Source organism: Anneissia japonica, unplaced genomic scaffold, assembly GCF_011630105.1.
Source record: "Anneissia japonica isolate Jap-2015-1 unplaced genomic scaffold, ASM1163010v1 scaffold12287_len106729_cov109, whole genome shotgun sequence".
Classification (NCBI taxonomy): domain Eukaryota; kingdom Metazoa; phylum Echinodermata; class Crinoidea; order Comatulida; family Comatulidae; genus Anneissia; species Anneissia japonica.
The window spans coordinates 46484-67357 of record NW_022684429.1 but is presented as its reverse complement, the minus strand read 5'-3'; the positions used below and the strand labels follow the sequence as shown (position 1 = coordinate 67357).

Sequence of the window (20874 nt, the reverse complement as noted above, 5' to 3'; positions counted from 1 at the left end):
GCGCTTTCAAGTAACGTTTGATTGACAGCACACAATATATCTTTGGTGTATACGCACAAAGTCCTGCGATATATAATGAAATATAATGGGACAATAAAATTCCCTAACAGACACAGGTTATTGTTGAACTCGCCTCGATGTAGTACACGTGTAGCTTGGTGGTTAAGGTGCTTGCCTTCCAATACCAGGGTCCTGTGTTCAAATCCAGTACATAATTTTTCTCATGACTAAATAAAATTCTCCACTCCCTAAGCCTCGCAACGAGACTTCGCTGATGAAGCATCACGGTATTTCATTTATTTAAGAGGGTCCCAGGGAAGGGTCACCCTCTATAATAATAATAATAATAATAATAATAATAATAATAATAATAATAATAATAATAATAATTATTATTATTATTATTATTATTAGATTCTTTCTAATACTTTAAAACACTTTTATATAATATACAAATCGTTAAACACGATATAATAATGATGCCCATATCATTGATGTTTTGATAGTTATATCATTAAATATATTATTTTAATTTAAATTTTATTTGTCTATTCATAAATATTTACGTCATGTGCTTAATCAATGTTACATTAGCATAAAAACCGCGCTGTTTACCCTGTAGTCATGTCATTTTCAAGAATTATGAATTTGGTGCTTTTTTTTTTAACTTTACACTCTACAGTATCTTCGAAGATAACCCCGATAACGTTAAGTTTTATTGAAAGCGAGAAAATTAACTTTTTTTTGTGGAAAAACACACCCTACGCGCAACGGCTCAGACCTGCGATTAAACGACTACAATAAAAGACCCCCTCCCCGAGAGCTCACGAACCTTACACCATCTCTATATAGACTACATTAAAAGACCCTCTGAGAGCTCACAGGTGTTACACCGTCTCTATATAGTCTACATTAAAAGACACCAACCCGTCCCCGAGAGCTCATGGGCCTTAAACCATCTCTTATTATGTATAGACAAGGGCGGATCCATGATTTGAAAGAGGGGGTTCAAAACGTTTCCAGAAATACCCAAAATGAAAGGGGGTCTGTAGGTCCTTCCCATGGAAAATTTACCCCTTGAATCCGCCACTGTATGGGGAATCCTCTAACGCTCAGGTGACCTAGGGTTTCAAAACAAATACAGTATACGCTCACGTATAGACCATGGAGGTATAAAATTATCTATTTTTATACCTCCATGTATAGACGAGGCTTAAAATAGCAAATTACGAACGAAAAAAAGGGGTTCGTCTTATACGTACGACATTCAGATTTTAGATTTTTACAATCATGTTCGTCTTATTATGTGCGGATCGTCCGTAACACGCGAACTTACTACTGCAATGGAGCAACTAAATGATGTATGAATGAAAGCAATTTTAAATACGTGAAAATACGATTTTGGTGGTGAAGATTTAAAAACTCATAAAATGGTATTATTTGGAAGATTACCCTTGCATTTGGCTCCATTTATCCAGCTAGATGCAGTATCAGGACCACAAAAAATTAGGAATTCCGACCATGAAGCAGGGTCGTCTTATACGCCAGACATATAAATATCAACCAAAAACCAAACTCGGGGGTCGTCTTATACACGGTTCACCTTATAGGACCTACGTGAGTATATCGGTATTGCTTATTACGGAACCCCTGCGGAAGTTGGGTTCCCGTCACACAATCAACGATTGGATGTAACAATAAACTCGCAAGACTACTCGCCTACTAGATTCTACAAGTGCGTGCTTGGCTGGGTTGTTTTGGTCGGTAAGGAGAACTTTTCTCTGTGAATTGATTCTCGGACGAGATAAAGAAAGCTCTCTAATGACTCAAGCTACTGTATGACCGTTTTTATATTTTAAATAAAACCAATTTCTTCTGATTTTAAATACGTTTTCCCCTGAATTTGTGATAATTCGTTATCACGCAAGTGCTAAATGCGTGGCACATTTATGATCGATCTCGCATATGTTTCTGCAAAATGCGTTTCATCCAAAATCACTTTGAAGTGATGCGTGACGGTTGGTAAATATGGCATAGAGCGGCCGGGACCTAGGTAAAAATTCACCTGATCGGACATAAAGACAGAGCCTTTAGTGGTGTCTACTCAGGCGATACTCTTAATGCTCATACATTCTGAGATTTTTTTAAAAACAAATACGGTACGGTACGGCATTAACGCTCAGAAATATATAAAAAATATTTTGTTTAAAAAATTCAAGAATATTGAAAACAAAATATGGTCAAGTCATATATAGGCTCTATGTTATCGTTTAGGGCCTATTAGACATTTCATGAATCTATGATATATTATAATATTGACAACATCAATAGGACATATAGGTGGAATTTTGTCCAATCCGTCGTGAAAATATACTCAGTGCGTATGAAAACATTTGCAAAAATAATACTCGCTGCTTACTTGGGCTCGAATTCAACCCTTGCCATCAGGTGCAAGCTCTGTGGTCTAGAGGTATGATGCCAGGCTAGTGATCTGGAAAACGTGGGTTCGACTCCCATTGTAGAACAACTTTCAAATATTTTTTGCAAGTGTTTTCACACGCACTGAGCATTCAGTACCGGTACATTTTCACGACAGGTTGGGCAAAATTACACATATAGGCCCTCCTAATTGATTCTCTGACGCAAATCCATGTACTGTTTATTCTATCACAATAATAACAATTACCATTTAATAATAGAACAGTCATCGACCTACTTGCAGTGAACCAGCTTTAAAATACCACAAATACAAATGTGCGTGACGATATTTTATTGCTTTAGAAATGTGATTTCAAAAAGTATATTAGGGCATCGTATACGTAAGGGCTTGTTTTGTTGTTTTTTTGGTTTTTTTTTTTACTTGCAGCGTTTGGGAAATAGGTAATAGGTAAATTGTAGTGAATATAATCAATAATTATAGCCCTTAATACCTAATATTATTGAAGGGTCCTTTTAAAGTTTAAATATGATTTTTTAAATGTTATATTTTTAGATCATAGACCTATTAAACGAGCCCCCAATAGCCCCGGGGCCCCAGTGCTGTGCACTAACTGCAGAGGGAACTAACAGAGGAGGGTTCGTCCGAACCCCTTGAACCCCTTCTGGATCCGCCACCGAGACTAAACTGACCCCATCCACGAGATCATGCGGCGTTACCGTCTCTATAATGTACAGTCTAAATTAAAAGAAGCTGCATAGGCAGTGTGACAGGATATAAAATCATAAACAACACCAGGCTATGCCCTAAACATGTCGTATCAAAAAATAAATTTCTACTGAGGCAGAACAAAACATTTTATTTTGAATTCTCAGCCTGACCTTCGCCTGGGCGAAGTGGGCGAAGGTCTGGATCCGCGTCTAGTTAGCATGAACTTTGTAAGCCAGGACCCAGCAGTATTTTGTTACGTTTCTTCACAGAACCTACCTATAATTATATATATATAAAATTGTATATAGGCATATATATATATATATATATATATATATATATCACTTATTGACGAATGTTAATATTTAATCATTTTTCTTCTACCAACAGCATATAGCCGGACATATAACTTAATGCCTATAAAAAATACTACCCTTTCATCGACAGTAAACCAAAAGCGTAAGAAATGAATCAAAACACTAATTGAGTCAGTCTAGCACATAGTTGCAATAAAGCTGAACTTTATTGCCAGCAGTAAGTATTGTAACAGTTGTAAATTATACAAAACCTGCCATAAAGCAATATTTGTACCAATGAGACAATAAGGTACCGTGCCTTTAAGCACATAATACTGCCTATTTATAACTATTAAGAAACATAGCAATGGTGAATAGGTGTTATACAAAGGCCTACGATATGTAAAGAAAAACTTGGCGCCAATGAGACTGCCTATTCATAATTATTAAGAAATATAGCAATAGTGAATAGGTGTTATACAATGGCCTACGATAGGTAAAGAAAAACTTGGCGCCAATGAAATAATGGGCTACCTGTAAAGTACAACAGGTTGTTTTGTAATTATACTTTAAAAGTAGGCCTATTTCAACTCGATCCAAAAAAAAATCTAAAAAAGCTATGAAATTGGAACGGAAAGTTCTATCAGTTACTTTGTGTAAATTTTTTGTATGTATATTTTTTTTAGTGAAAAAAAGATGCAAAAGTGCTTTACCTAATATGGATCTAAATCGATAATTGACGAGGCATCGCGTCAATAGTGACGTGGCATAATGAGGAAATACTTCAAATTCGGATTTATTTGAGATTTATTCAACAACCACTTTTAAACAGTGGCACACCCTAAACAGTGGTGCGCCCAGAATTGTACAATTACTGGTACATTACGTAAAAGAACAAGGCCAACATTCTATTAATTTATCAATTTAAATTCAGCGTTATATTGACTTTTTATTGGTTTTTATGAGTAACCCTTTCTCAAGGTATTTTTTTTATCATAATAATGCTATCGTTCAGGCCACCTCTTGCTGTAAGGTGATAGGACCCTAATGGAACATGCAGGACATTGTTGGTATTATTATAGTAAATCATATCAGTGTTATTAACAATTAATGAGGGCGCTGTTACGTTTTTACTTTTGTATCAGTGGCACACGCCAATTTGGCGGTGTGTTCAGAAACTACAATACCTAAACTAAAATTTAAAATATAAATTACAAAGATCATCAATTAAACATAAAAGCAAAATAAACAGGGAAGTAAAACAAAACAAGGTAAAATGAAATAATAGTAAAATACTTGTTCATGCAGCTACCTTGTTTATGTGTGCATGTTATAAAGGCCACACACACCCACACCCACACAATCATGCATATATCGTATATACACACACACCTGTGTACATACACACACACATGGATACAACACATATGTACTGTACATGAACACACACACACACGCACCCCTACTCATGTACACACACATATACATAATATAAAAGGTACCTAGTACAGTAATTAAAAATTCAATATACACAAAAATAAAAAAGACCGCACAACTTTCCCCAATTTTCTTTCTAAACCAAGCTGCAAAATGAAAAAACCCCCCAAAAAAAACAAAAAAAAACCTGGTTAAAATACAAAATATATTATAAGGAAAAAATAGTATGTAGTAGTTACTTCCCGTATACTCGCATATAAGGTGACCCGCGTGTAAGACGACCGCCGAATTTAAAATATTTTTGGACGATTTTAGTATTAAGAGACAGGTATGTATAGACTACATTAAAAGAACCCCCCACCCCCAAGAGTTCATAAACAGTACGCCGTCTCTAGTATTATAATCAATATATATATATATATATATATATATATATATATATATATATATATACCCCGTATATATATACCTGTATGTCACTTATTGACAAATGTTAATATTTAACCATTTTTCTTGTACCAATAGACTATAACCGGACCTATATCTTCGTGCCAATCATAAATCCTATCCTTTCATCGACAGTAAAGCAAAGGCGAAAGAAATGAATTAAACCCATATTGACTCAGTCTAGCGCATAGTTGCAACGAAGCCAAACTTTATTGTTAGCAGTAAGTATTATAACTATTGTAAATTACACAAAAGCTGCCATACATCATGGGGTAAAGAATATTATTTACACCATGCAAAATTGTACCAATGAGGCAATAAGACTTCGTGCCTTTAGGCACATAATACTGCCTATTCATAAATATTAAGAAATATAGCAATGGTGAATAGGTGTTATACAAAGGCCTACGATAGGTAAAGAAAAACTTGGCGCCAATGAGACCGCCTATTCATAATTATTAAGAAATATAGCAATAGTGAATAGGTGTTATACAAAGACCTACAATAGGTAAAGAAAAACTTGGCGCCAATAAGATAATGGGCTACCTGTAAAGTACAACAGGTTGTTTTGTAATTATACCTTAAAAGTAGTCCTATTTCAACTCGATCCAAAAAAAAAGCTAAAAAGATTATGAAATTGGAACGGAAAGTTCTATCAGCTACTTTGTGTAAATTATTTGTATGTATATTATTATTAGTGAAAAAAAGATGCAAAAGTGCTTTACCTAATATGGATCTAAATCGATAATTGACGAGGCATCGCGTCAATAGTGACGTGGCATAATGAGGAAATACTTCAAATTCGGATTTATTTGAGATTTATTCAACAACCACTTTTAAACAGTGGCACACCCTAAACAGTGGTGCGCCCAGAATTGTACAATTACTGGTACATTACGTAAAAGAACAAGGCCAACATTCTATTAATTTATCAATTTAAATTCAGCGTTATATTGACTTTTTATTGGTTATTATGAGTAACCCTTTCTCAAGGTATTTTTTTGTATCATAATAATGCTATCGTTCGGGCCACCTCTTGCTGTAAGGTGATAGGACCCTAATGGAACATGCAGGACATTGTTGGTATTATTATAGTAAATCATATCAGTGTTATTAACAATTAATGAGGGCGCTGCTGCATTTTCACTTTTGTATCAGTGGCACACGCCAATTTGGCAGTGTGTTCAGAAACTACAATACCTAAACTAAAACTTAAAATATAATTTACAAAGATCATCAATTAAACATAAAAGCAAAATAAAGAGGGAATTAAAACAAAACAAGGTAAAATGAAATAGTAAAATACTTGTTCATGCAGCTACCTTGTTTATGTGTGTATGTTATAAAGGCCACACACACCTACACCCACACATAGACTATCAAATTTTATTTGAAAAAAAACTGTTGTACGCCCATATAAGCTCATTATGTGCCTATATATGGTCATGATCTAATGGCATCATGACCATATTTAGGCATGTCACATGGTTTTGCTTTTGACAGGGCTTAAAGTTCACTCACTTTGATTCAACATCGAAAAAAACAAACGAACTACTGGCGCCCTTCACAATTCCATATACAGCAGTAGTGATATGCAACATAATAAAAACTCAATTATTTTTCACTTATAAATAGATGGTCGCATGAAGCTGATGCTTTGTCTACAGAAGTGGTTTCAGGTAAGTTTGAATTTAATTTTTTTTTAATCATTTGTCCTCATTTTACGTAATTTTACATAATTTCATTACAGGGTTTCCAAATTGAAAGCAAAGAGTCTGCTTGAAGATCTGGTTTAATGAGTTTTCTTAACACATCTACTTTTTAATTAGTGCGTGGTGATGTCCATGCTTGCTGACTTCACAGAGACAATTCTTTATACAGTAGTAAACAAAATACAAGGTGTATTCCCAATTTCTTGGACTCGAGCGAGATTAGTTTTTCTCTGCTTTCAGTATAGCCCAATATCTTAATTGAAATTGTTTTGTTCTTTCTGATAGTGATTCAAAAAACAACATGGATGTGACACTGCCCTCAACGTGGCTGTGACTCAGATAACTGCATTGTTGTTCATCTTGTCTTTTCCTACAGGTACAACTCTAATTTATTGATTAAAGTTCTTTCAAGTTGCTGCTGTTGTTGGTAGTATGTGTCTAATATATTAGCAGCGATCTTGTTATCATTTTCAATCAATTCTGGATTCAATATTGTGAGTTGATTTACATTTGTTCTTTGTCTGTTCCTCCATCGGATAAGCATTTCTAAAGTAGTTCCCACAATCTGTCTCTGAAACTTTGTATCTACATCGTCAATTTCTGCTTATGTTATTTCAAGACTCCTAGCAACAGCTTTCCAACCTCTACCCATCATCTCAGATATAACTAATAGATTAGCATCTTGAATGTACCCTGATTAAAACAAAATTAAACAAAAGTTTAAAATAAATAATAAAATATATTGGATAAATAAAAAAAAAAATGGAATGCAAATGTGTTTCCTGTTCCTTTACCCAGTCACCCAGGTAGGGATCGGGATTGCGCCAGACTGGAGACTTTCTGAAGATTTGTTGCACTTTGTAATAAAGTCTGTCACACTTTGTAATAACAGTTGCACTTTGTAATAAAGTCTGTCACACTTTGTAACAACTGTTGCACTTTGTAATAAAGTCTGTCACACTTTGTAATAACTGTTGCTTTGTAATAAAGTCTGTCACACTTTGTAATAACTGTTGCACTTTGTAATAAACTCTGTCACACTTTTTATTAAAGATGTGTATAAGAGACAGCAATTCCATATACAGCAGTAGTGATATGCAACATAATAAAAACTCAATTATTTTTCACTTATAAATAGATGGTCGCATGAAGCTGATGCTTTGTCTACAGAAGTGGTTTCAGGTAAGTTTGAATTTAATTTTTTTTTAATTATTTGTCCTCATTTTACGTAATTTTACATAATTTCATTACAGCGTTTCCAAATTGAAAGCAAAAAGTCTGCTTGAAGATCTGGTTTAAAGAGTTTTATTAATAAATCTACTTTTTAATTAGTGCGTGGTGATGTCCATGCTAGCTCACTTCACAGAGACAATTCTTTATACAGTAGTAAACAAAATATAAGGTGTGTTCCCAATTTCTTGGACTCCAGCGAGATTAGTTTTTCTCTGCTTTCAGTATAGCCTAATATCTTAATTGAAATTGTTTTGTTCTTTCTGATAGTGATTCAAAAAAACAACATGGATGTGACACTGCCCTCAACGTGGCTGTGACTCAGATAACTGCATTGTTGTTCGTCTTGTCTTTTCCTACAGGTACAACTCTAATTTATTGATTAAAGTTCTTTCAAGTTGCTGCTGTTGTTGGTAGTATGTGTCTAATATATTAGCAGCGATTTTGTTATCATTTACAATCAATTCTGGCTTCAATATTGTGAGTTGATTTACATTTGTTCTTTGTCTGTTCCTCCATCGGATAAGCATTTCTAAAGTAGTTCCCACAATCTGTCTCTGAAACTTTGTATCTACATCATCAATTTCTGCTTATGTTATTTCAAGACTCCTAGTAACAGTTTTCCAACCTCTACCCAACATCTCAGATATAACTAATAGATTAGCATCTTGAATGTACCCTGATTAAAACAAAATTAAACAAAAGTTTAAAATAAATAATACTGTGAAATAATTATTGGATGGGCAAATATGTTTACTGATCCTTTATCCATTCACTCAGGTAGGGATCAGGATTGCGCCAGACTGGAGACTTCCTGATGATTTTGCATTATTGTTTTGACATTTAAACTTATTTCTATTATTTAATCAAAGTAAAAATAGTTTCTGAATAACCTGTATTCTACACAGATTTAAGGTTCCTATGTGCATGATACAAGTGATTTGTAACCATGCTGTATAAATGACCATTATTATTATTATTATTATTATTATTATTATTAAAAGTACATAATAAAATATTGGATACATTTTAAAAGAACATAATTTTAAATATTTTGTATCAAATTTATTTTCACCAACCTCGTACTAGTCAATGTTTTGCTGAAACTTGAGGTAGATTTGAAGCAGCATTGAGGTCACCTTTGTTACCACAGCTTTCACACAATTGTTCCGCAAGTTGAACGAGTCCCTGTTCTCTCAACGCCAGAGTTTCCATGACGCCATCTTTCAGTGTGTTGTTGTCTGCTATGCCATTAATCTTGTTCCATTCAAGTCCAAGTGGCACTCCTAGTCTCCTCCAATCAGAGCCCACAGCTTCACAGATGAACAGCAGGTCTTGGTCGTCAACAGATGCTGGTAACCAAAGAAATAAAAAATGGAAAAATTATTAATGATTTCTCGTGAAATCAGGAAACATTTAAAAAACCCAATCCATGATTTAAAAGTATCAACAAATAGGTTTTTTTAATGGAGTTAAATTGTCTGTTATCTTTCCAATAATTTGCATAATTTACTGAACCCTGACACTCACGAATCCAACTCCGCTCCCTGTGGGTTCTCCATGGCGCAACGCCGTCTGCCGATTGTTGGTGGCAGTCTTAACAGGTCTTCATTAAAAGTATCCATTGCGCGTATGTCGTGTTATTGCATTCTCCATGGAATCTTGGTGGCTGACAACCATTGAGTGTAGTGAGCGCTGAGCTTTACCTATCCATCCAATATTTTAAATTCTAATTCTTTTCTTCAATTTCCTTTTTAAATAAATCCTTGCCGAGCCACAGATGTTGCGTCGCACTTTGTAATAACTGTTGCACTTTGTAATAAAGTCAGTCACACTTTGTAATAAAGTCTATCACACTTTGTAATAACTGAGCTGTCCCATTTTTTGTGTAACTGTTCTGTCACACTTTGTAATAAAATGAGGCATGTCATGGCAAAATGGTTAAGTTGTCGCACAGGCCTGTATTGAGTAAATGAGCTATAAAATATGGGAGCTCAAAAAATTGCCTAAAAATCCAAATTTGTTTTTCACTATAAATCAACAGTTTATGTCTTATTAATCATGTACCAAAGTATTAGTTCTGAAAGTGGTCAACAAATTGTTTATTTAATGTTATTTTGATAGTTCATTCTATTAAACAATGTATGCACAAATAACTTTGAAAGGAAATTACTCAAAATCATGTTTATCTTGATTCTAAGAGTACTGTACTTTCACTTTCCAATAACTTTGGTTTGAAATGTCCAATTTGAATGAATGACCCCCTCATTTTAAAGATCACATACTCAGGTATCTGAAAATACCAATAACTTGAATTTTAATTTTTGCTACAACTTAGCCATTTTGCCACAACATGCCTCAAATGAGTTGTCTCAATTTGTAATCAACTCAGTTGCTGTCTGTAGTAAAACGCGATCTATATTATATTCTATAGATTTTAAGGGGATCAAATTTGATTTTTTTTTTCCCCGTTTCATATTATATCATAAGTATCTTGTTCACCAACATCAATCATGATTGCTCTATTCCAGCCTCCAGCAGTTTGGCTATTGTTTATTAAATATAAATATTAAAGCTATCTGTTTGTCTTCAGCCTAAAACACTTTTACAAAATATTCCAATTTTTAAATGTTCAATTGAATAAAAAGAAACCAGAAATTACTTTATTTAACACATAAAAACACCATTCTATGTGCATGTAACCTTAAATTTGCTAATACTAATAATCAATATAAGTTCAGACTAAATTATGGTATGTGTTTCATTGAAAGTAATAATTTATGTAATCTGTTTATGAGTACAGTAATTCAATGTTTTTTTTATCTTTTATTCTTGGTTTAACTGGAAGTATTTTTGAGTACAGTAATTAAATTTGTTTTTTAGCTTTTTTTATTCATTGTTTCACTACATACACTAATGTACATCATTAATATTTATACCTATAGTTTCAGAAAAAAATTTTTCTATTAATTTTTTGTTTTTGCAGTTGTTCCCATGTTAAGTTACAGTGTGATATCATGATGAGTACCTTGTCCACCAACATCAAGCATGATTGCCGCATTCCAAACTCTAAAAAATTACACCCACCCTTTCATTTGTTTGGATTTTGAGCTCTCCATCATTGTCTTTAATTTTTTTAGCAGCATCTGTAAGGTGTTCGAAAGATTTTCATTGATTAAATATGTTTCTACAATAAGGGATACAATTTTGAGTCTGCATATATTATGGTTACCATGTATATATCGTGACACAGCCAGCAACAATTTTCAAGCTAACATTTGCAATTTGTGAGGATATTATTTAAGATTCTTTTTAGATTGCAAATAAAGAATTAAATTTCTGTCTACAACAAAAGTACAAAATGAAGAGTCATATAACAAAAGTTATGTCCGCAGCTATTAGGTACGTGATGCATACTAAAAAGACGGATGTAGACTTTAATTATTAATATTATTTAATATTTTTTGCTGTTGAATTTTAAACAATCAAAATAAATAAACAAAAGAAAGTATGTGTCTAGTCTATCATGTTGTTAGCCTCTATTCATTTTAAAATTAACAGAGAATTTTCTTGGGCTAGACCTATACTATATTTCACTGAATGACTGTAAAACGTTAACCCTTTTGGAAATGGGCGAGAGAATATGTTATGTTTAAAATCTTCTAACGTTAGTTTAAGGAGGGCTGGTCGTCCTAATGCAAAATTTGGCAAATAAATATCTCAAATAAAAAATTTCAAGATTTCTTTTACAGAATTACAATTAATTAATACTATTTAGGTAATGATTTCAAAATGGTAAAATAAAACTAGTTCTGAAAATTTTTTTTATTGTGCTTTTACGATGGTCGTTTTTCTGATTTTCTTATAACCGTAGCCGGGTTAGTGTAGAAACAGACTGAGCCTTGAAATTAGGCCCAGTTTAGCATTTCATTGTGATTCTGTACATTTTAATTATGTGTGTTTTTATATGCGTATTACAAGTGTAACTATATTTCAATAAAGTTTTGGAGTGGTATCTTGTTTTGATTACAAAATTAACAGTAATGCATGTGTTGTTACATAGTATTTTTTGTTTGTGATTATGAAATAATTACCTGATCGGTGTTAAGCCTCTACAAAGTGATGACGTAACACAAAGGCTCTGCACTAACAAAAAATACCAATATACATAATATCAATATTCATCTATGTATAATTAAAATTACATCCAAGGTAATTATAATACTAATTTTATTCAAGACAATTAGAATATTTTAGAACTCTAATCACTGTGGGAGTCTCTATGTAATTTCAATAATTTTTATAAACAGATTACAATAAAATGTGAAATTTTGGGACCAATATTGTCTTTTAAAATATTTGGATGCAATTCAGGATGTGTGTCTACTGCTTTAACTGTGATTTTTGTATTGGTAGGAATTAAAGTGTGATATAGTCCATATTCTAGAATGTTGCTATGGTGTGGTAGCCTCAAATGTGGGTGGTAATAGAATTAGGTCCTTCGATGTATGTAAGTGTTGTCGGGTTAAATCATAACTTAAATCACTTTGCATAAAACTTTCATATTTTAGTATAATTTGAATTGAAAAAAAAAAAACAGATTTTAATAAATTATTCTTGTAACTAAGCATTCATTTATGTTGGGTTGCATTTTATGAATATCAATGTTTTCTAGTTATTGAAAAAAAGTAATCATAATGTTAAAATATATAATAAAACCCATATTCATATCCACCTATTACTTCAGAGTCAAAAGAATAATATCAGTTTACTAATTACAGGTTAGATGAGTATAATATTGTGAGTTTCCAAGTTTGCTACCAGCCAACATAGAAGATGATCACACTATAAATGATGTAACACAAAGGCTCTGCACTAACAAAAAATACCAATCGCCTTGTAAGAGCTTTTCTTCCGCAGTGAAACAATGGTGTACAAAGACTTTACTACAAAGTGTGACAGTTATTACAAAGTGCGACGATTATTTTGAAGTGCACGCAACAAAGAGGGCTCATATGAGCTGAAGTTATCCCCAGTTTAAAGTTGGGTAAAGCAGATGAATGTGTAATGGTCCGCCCTGGGTGGGATGCTGGTCCACCGCAGGTTAACTCCCAGCAATTTGCTGTTACCCATTCATAAAGTTGGGTAGACTGAAGCAATGTAGATAAAGTGCCTTGTTCAAGGACGCAAGTGAAATTCACAGCGAATTAATTGAAACCCCAACCTCCATGTTGGAAACCCAAACCAATTCCACTGCATCAAACTGCCTTACATAACTTAAATTCTATTTTTCTGGTTTATAATTTTGTACCTTTTCTTTATTATCTGGTTTCTCCTTGTTGATTGACAACTCATCTTTAGATGGAAGGATGATTCGTTCTGTGACTTGTGACTTGCTTCCTTCTTTTCTATCACCTGATTTATTACCATACTTCAAATAAAAAAATTCATAATAATTTAATAACTATTAAATTATAAATGAATGCTAAGCTTAAATCAACAATTAATATTCGTACAAATGTGTCGTCGATGCTATCATGTGTTGTGGGTTACATCTTATTCTGCAGTATCGGAGATGGGGTGGTTATGAAATTGTGGTATCAACAATTGAAGCATAGAAAACTTCAATAATGATAATATTCATATTGAGCATAATTCAACAATGAATATTCATAGAAAGCTTTAGTCAAACTATGAATATTCATAGAAAGCTTAAGTCAAACTACAAACATTCATAAAAAGCTAAATTCAAACCATGAATATTCATAGAAAGCATCAAACTATGAATTTTCACAAAAAGCTTAATTTAAATTACAAATGTCCATAGAAAGCTTAATTCAAACTATGAATATTCATAGCAAGCTAAAGTCAAACTATGAATATTCATAGTAAGGTTATAATGATGAATAACCTGAGAATCTTCCTTGTTGTGCCAGTAGACCTTGATAAACCTATTGTTGAGGACAGCTTCAGTACATCCAATTGCACTTAGAGAGCTTATGCACTAGTAGCAAACGTAATCAAAGCTGCCGTTGGGTCACCATCAAATGCAACCTGTAATTAAATAAGTAAAGAGGGGTTAAATCACTATAAAATGTCATTTAGGGACAATATACATAATATCAATATTCATCTATGTATAATTTAAATTACATCCAAGGTAATTATAATACTAATTTTATTCAAGACAATTAGAATATTTTAGAACTCTAATCATTGTGGGAGTCTCTATGTAATTTCAATAATTTTTATAAACAGATTACAATAAAATGTGAAATTTTGGGACCAAAATTGTCTTTTAAAATATTTGGATGCAATTCAGGATGTGTGTCTACTGCTTTAATTGTGATTTTTGTATTGGTAGGAATTAAAGTGTGATATAGTCCATATTCTAGAATGTTGCTATGGCGTGGTAGCCTCAAATGTGGGTGGTAATAGAATTAGGTCCTCCGATGTATGTAAGTGTTGTCGGGTTAAATCATAACTTAAATCACTTTGCATAAAACTTTCATATTTTAGTATAATTTGAATTGAAAAAAAAAACAGATTTTAATAAATTATTCTTGTAACTAAGCATTCATTTATGTTGGGTTGCATTTTATGAATATCAATGTTTTCTAGTTATTTAAAAAAAGTAATCATAATGTTAAAATATATAATAAAACCCATATTCATATCCACCTATTACTTCAGAGTCAAAAGAATAATATCAGTTTACTAATTACAGGTTAGATGAGTATAATATTGTGAGTTTCCAAGTTTGCTACCAGCCAACATAGAAGATGATCACACTATAAACAATTCTTAGTCGTAACTTACCGTTGTAGTCCCTACACCGTGGCTTTCTATAGATTTTGATGCACTGGACGATCATGATTGCTTCTATCGTTACCGCGTTGTGTGCCCTTGTTGCGTCCTCCTCCACAAAAGCCTCCTCCACTTTGTGGTCTGTTATTGCCGGATCCACTTTCCAGATTCATGACAACGCTGATGCCGTCTGGCATGTTACTGAGATGGTCAGAAGAATCCATGTGCTGGTTGTTTGCCGATTGGTCTTGGTTCCTGTAAATGTCTCAACCTCTCCCTGAAATACACATAATTTAATTGTTAAATACTGCCACTTGTTTACGCTACATGTAAAATGAATGTTATTAGATTTGATTCAACACACTTAAAACGGCTGCACTCTGGTAAGGTATGCCTGCAATTTAGTAAAAAAAGACTGAACTTTAGCGAGATTTAGCTACTCTTTTAGTGAAATGGCTGCACTCTGGAGGGGCATGGCATTACTCAGTAGTCTGACTAACATTTAGTGAGACTTAGCAACTCTTGTTGTGGCAAGCTTGTGTGGAGGGGCATGGCTTTACTCAGTAGTAATACTAACATTTAGTGAGACTTAGCAACTCTTGTTGTGGTATGCCTGTGTGGTGGGGCTAGGCTTTAACACTAGTACGGTGAGCCTGAATCCCCACCAGAATGCTGCTCAATGACAACTTGCTGTGGTACATTCAAAAACAATAAAACAATTACAGTACATCAAACCTAAAGCCCTGTCCAGACTATCAATTTTATTGGACAAAAACATGTCACATGCCTAAATATGGTCATGATGGTATCTCATTATGACCATATATAGGCATATCATGACTATATATGGACATACAAAGTATAAATACAACTCTACAACAGAATAGCTAAGACCAGCGTAACTGATGTGAACATTCCATTTCTTGTGTTCCTTTTGTGTAAATTTTCTCTAGAAGCATTGTTTTGTATTAAGTGCTCTACAAGACTAACATTCTTATTACTCAAACATACAATTTGTTGATTACAAATGGTGGTCCAGTAACATTTGAACGAGACATCGAAAACCCTACCTGACCCACACAAGCGGAATACAATGAAGAAGCAAGAATTGCAACAGAAATGGGTGATATCCAGTTCAAAAAACTTAAACTTGTGAAAGACCAGAAATTCGCTAAGCTCATACAGTAGCTCTAAAACTGTTGTCAACCTGTCCATGCACACTAATCCTCTACAGAATTGCCGTCCTACAAAAAGGAATAATTGTTCTGTCTGTCAACCCAGCTTGATAAGATCAAATTATGTGGTGAACTTGAAGCGTACTTCACACATCTTCGTATGGAAGAATTTCACCACAATGAACATAACACTGACGAGGCTCAGGATACCAATTCTAAACAGGTTTCCAATCCTACACAGCCTACACCGACTTTGCTCACAACCTAGAAACGAGACACTCTGTGGACGCCCCTGGCTGCACGGAATGCTAAACTTGACCTCTACATCAATTGTTTTAGGGATAGAGTACGATCCGAGATAATCAACAAAGAGACAAAAACTCAACAAAATCTTTCTCGCTCTGAACAAAAGGCCATCAAGAGTCTCAAAGAAAACAAATATATAACAATCAAACGAGCTGCTAATCGAGGAGCCATCATTTTATTAGACACCACTGATTACATACAAGAAGCTGATCACCAACTTTCTTACTCTGATAACTACATGAAGCTTGCATCTGAACCCTCATCTAAATTAAAATGTGAATATATAAGCCAATTTCAAGGGCCTCCCTGATGAACTGCGTACCCACTTAGAGCACTTAACACCGTAGCAACCGCAACCACAAACTTTCTATCTGCTTTCAAAATTTCACAACGCTAATAACCCAGGATGCCCCATTGTATGTGGTAATGGTACAATAACAGAAGGAGTCTCCAAGGATGTCGACTCACTACTTAACACCAAATGCCAGCCTCTGCTAGCTACTTAGAGGACACAACAGACTTTCTTAAATGAAACTTAACAATATCAAGAGCCTGATAATACCTTACATGCAATGGATGTTACGTCGCTATAAAATATAGCCACCAAAACAGACTGAATGCTATTGAGCACACCCTGCCATGTGACATTTCTCGCAACATTAGTAGTAGTAAGGTAAATTTATTCCATAATAAAACAAACAAAATGTACATTTCAGATTCAAGAACAATGGAAAAGTAAGCTCAAATAAAGCAAAGCATAAAGCTGAGACCCTTGTAAAAGAATTAATACAAAATATTTAGGAAAACATTAAGATTATCTTATAGAAAATAAATAAATAATTAAAATGTTTAAAAATATAAGAATAAAATAAAAAATAAGTAAATAAATAATTATATAAAAAGAAACACAACCATTATATATTTTATTTACAAGATAAGTACCTAAAACAGTAGACTGGGTTCCAGTCCCTAATCTTTGTCTTAATCAGTTGAAATGCTTATAGAATAAATCGATTTTGGCACAAATGGCGTTCCATATTACTTATTTGCATGGCATTCCATAGTATACTTTTTCTGGGATACGCTGGTGGCGCTTTCCGAAATGCGCTAATGTACTACGAAAAATCCATAAATTAGAGACTTGTGGCAAGTCTATTAAAACAGATATATGGACCTGAATATGAAATATTGAGACATTTTTGCAATAATAATTAATACCAGGGGCAGTAGTTTTTAAATGATTTAAGATTCACCTCTGTTAGACAAGAAAGAACTGAAAGCATCAGCTTTTTCTTTATTACTTTTGTAGATAGCTCCCTCACTTTGCGGCTCCTGGGGGATCTGATTAGCATGTTTTTTACCAATTCAGTGCCCATTGTTTCATACCACATTTTATTATTAAGTTCATTAACAAAGGACTGAGTAATTGATTGAGTGAAATTTCGTTTAAAAATGTAGTTGAGAAACTTTGGATTAAGATTATTACTAGATCAATACAAAAAACAGGGAAGTGATCAGAAAGGTTGGAGTTTATTATACCGTTTTGTGTTTCTGAAGGGGAAGAATTAGTATAAATGTTATCAATGAGAGAGGCACGTTGTTCGCCGATTCTAGTTGGTTTGCTAATTAATGGCTGAAATGAATATAAAAATAAATTGTCTACATACGCTTGTATATCATGGTCATCAGAATGTTGAAGTAAATCAATGTTCATATCACCAATCAGATAGATTTTTTCTTTTCCTTATTAATTATGTTCAAAACATTAGAAAGTTGGTCATTAAATAAATTGCGGCATTGATCTGCAGGATGATAGATAACTTTGCAAATAATATTTTTATTATTTTCAGCCTGAATTTTAACAAATAGCGATTCAGCATCCATTATAATTTGGGATTGATCAAGCAGAATTTTGAAATTAAATGTATCTAATATATACAAAGCTACTCCTCTGCCTCTCCTATCAGTTCTATCTGTGTGTATAAAATTGTTGTTGTAATTTAAACTATCGGTCCCGTAGTAGTTAAGGGAAACCAGTAAACCAGATATTTGTGAGGTCTCAACACGAAATGAGACGCATCGTTGGTAAAATGATATTGAGATATTCACTAAAATAGGTCAAAGGCAACATTTTGATACTTATATTTTATGATTGTGTACTTTTTAAGTGAATTTTCTTACTAAAAAACAGTGTTCTCTTCACATATTCTGCAATTCTAGTCCTATTATTTGTACAAGTTATAGTTTATCTTTGAGGCCGATATTCTCAAAACCTGGTTCTCATACACCTAAACTTAAAATGCTCACATCTCTGGATCTATTTATCCTCTAGGGAAGCCATTCAAAGACCAAATTAAAGCTTTTTTAATGTGATCTACCAAAATGTAATATAAACTCATTTTTTGATTTTCTAACAATGAGACTCATTTTGTAGTGAGACGTACCTCACATTAATATTCTAAATTATACCCCTATCTAACCTCCGGATCTAGACCTACATTTTAACCAGGTTTAATATGGCCGTTTAATATAGGCTTACAGCTCAATGGGCAATCTTTAGCCCAGAATAGCTAGCCTAGCCTACCTTCACCTTAGGCTTAGCCCTTAGTAGTAAGAGGAGTACAGTAGGCGCCTGCCAGGGGCTTGTGGCCTAGGCCTAGGCCTAGGTAGGCTACTACAGTCGGTAGTGTAAAAAAGGCCTAGCCTAGCCTGGGCCTAACCGCGAGGGTTGATTTTTCAGTTGGTTTTGTACAGATGGATAAAAGAAATAAAAATAATATAAGAGATGTTTACTCACGAATATATATATTTTATTATTTATTAACGTATTCGCTAGCCGACTGTTTATCATTAGGCCTAGGCCCCTATGTGAAAATGCATGATGCGATCACGATGATCGACCGTCGATGGCAGCAAACATTTACTTCTAGAGTGGCGCAAAGAGCAGGGTTGCCATTTGGCCTTTTTGACGGCCAGATTCCTCTATCTGGCCGTATAAAAATTTGCCTGGCCATAACTTTTGAAAAGTCAAATATTATTATTTTATATGAAGTTTATCCTCGATTAAGTTTTATGAAGACAGTTCAATGCAAGTTTGTACCATATATTGTGTGTGTTTGCATATGTTCCATCCTAGTCAGGCCTGTAGCCAGGGGGGTTTTATGGTTCGGGCGAATCCCCCTTTTCTAGCGAACCCCCTCGAATTTTTGAATGAGTCCCACTTGGACGGAATGTGTGTTTTTAACTTACCCAGCATTAAATCAAAATTTAGCACCTAATTCATTATTTGGTCACCCGTTTTTAAATTCTAGCCTGCGATACAAGCCTTCATTCATAGAATATCTCGGCTTCAGAAGTTCGGAGATTTAAATTTAACGCAACTCCGTCAAACCATGAATTTACGATGGCTCACATATAAGGATGTATAAACATGGCAAACATCGATAAAAACTCGGCTCCCGTCTCAACTTTGACTGGCCTTTGCCTGAATGTTTAAGATTCACCATTTTATTATTATTATTATTATCATCACCATCATCGTCACCATTCACAACATTCCTGTAGACCAAACCCAGTACCGTTACGATGTTTAATTGTACGGGAAATCCACTCACGATGCAGTACCGTTACGATTTATAATCGTACGGGAATCAACTCACGAAATATTTTCTAATTTTATTATATTAATTTTTTATATTCATTTTATGTGGTGAAATTGATTGTCTAAGGGGCCACAATGGAAATAAGTTTTTATACCTTCTTGGGTTACCATTGTTCTTAATCATTACTTGTTGTTTGTTTTTGTTTGTATTAAGAAATTTGTGATTTTAATTCTTGAATGAAATGAAATGAAAATTGTTTGCAATTATATGTTTTCCTAATGATTTCTGTTCTATTTATAAGTCGATCTATTGTTTGCAATAATAATAACGATATTAAACTGTTAGCTTGCAGAATGTTCACGAAGAAGGCGCGACGCCCGACCACACCAACTGTGCTCTTGTTGGGGACATGCTCTCAACGCCCGGGACAATGGACTGCCCGTCTCCCTAAAAAGGCTTTATGAAAAATGAAAAAATGTGTTTAAATATAGGCCTTTATATAAAAATATATAAATATCAATTAAATATATATAATATTTATATAGGCCTATTTATATATTTTAATATATTAAAATTCTTTTTTCACTTGCTTTAGTAGTCAATTTCGCCTAATCCGTGCACTGTTCCCTGGTTTAACGAATATGCTGAAACATAATTGATTTTTTTAATTTCAATTGATTTTTTTTATTTCAATAATTTCATTTATTTTGTCTC

At 33.7% G+C, this 20874-nt stretch overlaps 1 long non-coding RNA gene across 2 annotated transcripts; it reads right to left on the bottom strand.

Annotated features, from left to right (window-relative positions):
• Positions 1–6673: 6673 nt before the first annotated feature.
• On the bottom strand, positions 6674–19412 carry LOC117105968. 2 transcript variants are annotated; one of them, XR_004444976.1, is made up of 6 exons: positions 19356–19412; positions 15090–15354; positions 14182–14324; positions 13582–13701; positions 9350–9622; positions 6674–7733 (listed from the first exon to the last, which is right to left on the bottom strand). It is a non-coding gene; the product is annotated as an uncharacterized LOC117105968 (long non-coding RNA). The 2 variants fall into 2 exon arrangements; XR_004444974.1 differs by lacking the exon at positions 6674–7733 and adding an exon at positions 8249–8949.
• Between the last annotated feature and the right edge of the window lie 1462 nt (positions 19413–20874).